Consider the following 4,955-nt stretch of genomic DNA (forward strand, 5'->3'; position numbering starts at 1 on the left):
CCGCCAGGCAACACACATGTACTTTGTTTGGTTGTTTTTTATGTTGTTTGTGCGGGAGTCAGTGTGATTTCTGGAATTGGTTTGTGTAAATCATTTGGGTGATTTACTACTATGAAATTTATGATGATTGCGGGTGTGGTGACACTTTAGACAAGAATCGTGCATGATAAATCATGAACATATGTTCGGGTATTGGAGAGAAGTGATTTGGAGTTGATTTCCAAAGAGTAAGGGTCAATTAAAAATTAAGAACTGAATTGGGAAGGAAGTTCAATGAAGTATATGCGAATCAATGTGTTTTGGTTCATTTAGCAATGGGTTAAATTTTGGAAAGGGGCTGAGTTACTCGTAGGTATGGAAAAATTGAGGTTTCTGCTAGGTGCTAATACACCACCTGGCGGCGCCCCATTTGTCGCCTGGCGATGACAAGATGCAAGCCTAGTTTCGCGAACTTAAGCGGTTGGCAACGAGAAAGAGCTAGGGAAACGAATTGTGATAAGAAATAAGTGAGAAACGTGAATGAGTGATACATACATACATACATATATATATATATATATATATATATATATATATATATATATTAACTAAGAAAGAGGATATTTAAGAGGTATGATGGTATGCTTATGTCAAGTGCTTAATGTAAGAATGGTAATGAAAGAAAGGGACAATATTAGTTCTAATTAAAACTTCAGGTTCTGGAAAGAATAAGTTTCTTAGGTGTACATGTGATATGTGTGATTGTCATGCAATAGTGAGTTAAGGTATAAATCACAGATTGTGAAGCATGGGGTGAAAGTTAAATGGGGTTGCTCATGTGTTACTGTTGCAATGTGATTTATGCAGATTGTGTACTCTGGAATATTGCACCATGTGTCAATTTCCTAAGTTAGATTAAGTCATTGGATACGATAGAAAGCCTGAAGAATCCTAGGTATTGAATAAGGGAAGTGACAATTATGAATAATAGGCACTTGAACAATATGAGGACTGCAAGGTATCACGAATTTAACCGTAACTGAAGAGTATGTTAATACCTTAGGAGGTATTTTTAGAGTACAGGACAATCTAATGGGTGTCATAAACCAGAAAAGTCTGTGCTACTAGTGTGGCGCCTGGCGGCCTGCTAATCCCAGCCAGGCGATAGGACCAGCGAGGGGGTCCCTGCACCGTGTGGCGCTTGGCAGCAAGGTGTGTTCCGCTAGGCGATGAACCCTAAACATGGGGTCTGTGAGAGGCCTGGCGCCTGGTGTAACATCCTGACCGGATATTACGGGTTTAAATAATAAAATAAAATAAGAAAATAAAATCACATTTATTATAAATCCATTTCCCAAAAACGCGAGAAATTTCAAATAATTTATTTCATAATAAAGATAACTCTAAGTTCAAATCTTCTCAAAATTCAATAAAATACCAAAACAGTCTCATAATAGTTCACAAATTTATTCCAAAATCATAAATGATAAAACTCTATAAAACTGTTCCCATGAGTATTCCCCGCTCCGCTGTTAAGCCTCACCAGATCCACCTACAACATCATTTGCTCCCGTATACCGCGTACACAATCATCGCCAAACACAAGTATATATATCACACAAACACACCAAAGGAATTCCTTCCTTTGATTCCATACCACATGGCCACAACCATGTTATTCGTGTTCTACGTCTTCTTGTGAGTACCTCAAGATGTCTTGCAGCCATACGTATCAGTCACAACCGACAGAGCACGTGCGGGAAACCATGCTATGGATCATACACCGTAACGCCAAGTGGAGTTCCCAAATACGAACATAGTTCATAATGTCCCAAGACTACCAAACTCGTCAGCTAATTACTAAGGATGGCAATCTATCTGGACCCATCCGTACTGGCCACACCAACACACTCACACCGACAACACTCGCCAACCCGAGCTCAACTCAAGAGTTCCTCGTGTTCATCTGCCATCTTGAGCTCAACTCGAGGGATGTCATTCTGAGCCACAACTCAAGGAATGCCACGTGCTAAACCCCTATCCCGAGCTCAAGCATAACACTATTGCTTCACGGTATCGCCTGGCGCAGCACTCTCGGCGCCAGCTAGCGTGTAAGATCCGGGAAAATTAAATAGTTATTTAATTAATTATTTAATTAGGACGGATAATGAGAATATTTAAAGCAATAAATGCGGGGAGCTATGACATGGAAAGGTACTAGCTCAAGTGGTTGAGAGTACTTTATTGTGTGTGAGGACTTGGGTTCGAGTCCTATGTGTGCCGCTTGAATGTTATTTAAATTATGTGTTTTTGTGTGATTATATATTGAACTCGTTTGGATGATGATAAACCCTTAAAATTGGGGAAGTCATCATGAAATATGTGTTGGTTGAGTGGTTATGTATTTAAATTGTTAATTGGTTGGTTGTGGGTTCAATCCTTGCTAAGAACAAAACTAATTTTCTTTTTGACAATTTTGGGTTGCATGGTATTGAAGGGACGTGGAAAAACCTAGCTGCAGATGAAGGCAGCCCAATGGGTAGGAAATCATTCAATAGTGGTTCATGAGTGGTCATTAGCTAGGACACTTAAGGCATTTTCGTTTTTAGCACTTAGCACCTTTAATTTGGGTAATAAGTGAGAGTGATAGTGAGAGAGAGGGTTAAAAGAGAGGAAAAAATAGCATTTAGGGTCGTGGTTGTCATAAGAGAAATCTGTTTTCAGAGGATTGGGGGCTGATAGAGTGAGGCAGTAATGAAATTGAAAAGGTTGGAGTGGGAAGTCAAAGCTAGAGAAGGTTTGGTGAAGGTGTAAGCACACCTATTCGAATTTGGGCCAAGAATCCAGGTAAGGGGATTTGTTTTAATGTTTTTGATTCATAAATGATGTACTGCGCTGAAATCGATTGGATTGGATGAGTTTTCGTGATGAATTGTGCTGTTGTTTGCGAATTCTGGGAAATCTGCCCAGAAACCGCCTGGCGGGCATGTATGTGCCGCCAGGCGGTGCATCGGAGTTTACTCAATTCTGGGTGTTGGTGTTTGAGTTGCCTGGCGGTGAGTCCGACCCGTCAGGCGGTGCAGGCTGTATGATACTGTTTCCGATATATTTTCGTGTTTTTCGTGGTATGTTGACGTTTTCTTTCGAATGGTATGTTGGATACATTGTTGTATGTGATGATATGCTTGGTATTAAGTGTTTATGATTATATATAGTGAGTTGGGCACGGAGAATCCCTAATAGAATGGGTAATATCATTGTTTGATGGGTGTGTAAGTATTGAGGACTAGAAAATCTGGGAACGTGTTAGCACGAAATCCTATTGTATAAGAGAACTAAATTTGCGAGTGTGGAAAAGGGTTCACGAGTGCAGAAAGTTGGGTCTGTACCCATAGACTGATGCGCCGCCCGGCGGATTCTCATTGGCCGCCAGGCGGTACCAACGTCACAAGGATGTTGGGAGAATTGGCGAGGTTGTCGGAGGAAAGAACTAGACTGCGAATGAGTTGTGAATGAAATGGACATGAAAAGATAATTAAAATAGGAAGCTAGGGATGTGGGATCTATAATCATTGGTTGTGGTAAGAATATATGGGTTGATCAATTATAAGAGTCAAGATGATTGTGACTTAATGATATTTAGGGTATGAGTGGCGTTGAAGTGCGGGGGAAGCAGGCTAAGGGAAGACTGAATTATGCGTCTTTCACTAGAGTAGGTCGCTGGGAAAGATGGATTGGGAATTTAGAGGTACAAGTAGATGAGTAAGCTGAACTACCATGAATGAATGGAGCATAGTAGTGTGATGAAGTGGTAATAACAGTTTGGTGTTAAGGAATACCAGAGTGAGAGTACAGGATTAAGTGAAAAGAGTGTTAACTAAATAGACCCTAAGAGGAGGTGATATTAAAGTTGTTGAATGTCAAATCATGACTAGGGTGACTTAGGATGTGAACCATAGTAATGGATCAAGAGTGGGGTGCCACTAATTCTTCATTTGGAGTTGAATACTAAGGGAACATGCTTAACTTTGTGTTGTTAGTGGGGTAAGTTCGTGCACACTGACCTATGTAAGAATATTATCCAGTGTGTGGTCACTGGTATAGCGCCTGGCGACACGGGAGTGTGCGCCAGGCGATAGAAACCACTACAGAGGTCCCTGCATCGTGGGGCGCCTGGCGGTAAGGAAGTGCTCCGCCAGGCGGTGTATGGAATCCAGTGGCGCTGGAAGGGCGCTGGCGCCTGGCGGTTCACGTCTCACCGCTAGGCGGTCTGAACCTGTTTCGCCAGGCAGTACTGGTTGGTGCGCCAGGCGCTTGCGTGGCAGGTTATGAGCTGTGTGTGTTGTTTTGACTGACGATGATGCTTTGCTTGGATCGGGAGATGCTGCGCCATGAGCGGGTAGGTTCATGGATGGTGTGACATGTGATGATATGAGCGGGGAGGTTCATATCAAGTTACTCTCACGTGGGGATACGAGCGGGTAGGTTCGTATGTTCCGTGCTCACGTTGAGAGATGCCACGTGCGGGGAGGTACGGGGGCTGGTGGATCACATGTGTTGGACTACGGGCGAGTAGGTCCGTAGAGCAGGACTACGAGCGGGGAGGTTCGTAGAGGCAGGACCACGAGCAGGCAGGTTCGTGTGAGCATCAGATTCCCGAGTCCAAGGCTAACAAATTGTGAGACTTGAAGACTATTAAGTCTTGGGGGTTAGGGTCTTGGCCAAGATTTATAGATAATGATTAAGATGGGTAAATGATCTATCCTGTGATTACATGTTTATCATTTTATTTTCTCAGCTCACCCTTTCTGTTTGTGTGTGGCGATGATCGTGTAATTCGTTACACGGGAGCAGATGTTGATACAGGTGGTGCTGAGGATGCTCAGATGGCGGAGTGAGGGCTAGCATGGGAGTTGTGCTAGGATTTTAGTAAATTGTAATTTATGTTTTAAATGTAATTTTTTTGGGAACTTGTA

This window comes from Vigna unguiculata, chromosome 6, assembly GCF_037176805.1.
Source record: "Vigna unguiculata cultivar grain cowpea cultivar isolate G323 ecotype 2 chromosome 6, ASM3717680v1, whole genome shotgun sequence".
Taxonomy (NCBI): domain Eukaryota; kingdom Viridiplantae; phylum Streptophyta; class Magnoliopsida; order Fabales; family Fabaceae; genus Vigna; species Vigna unguiculata.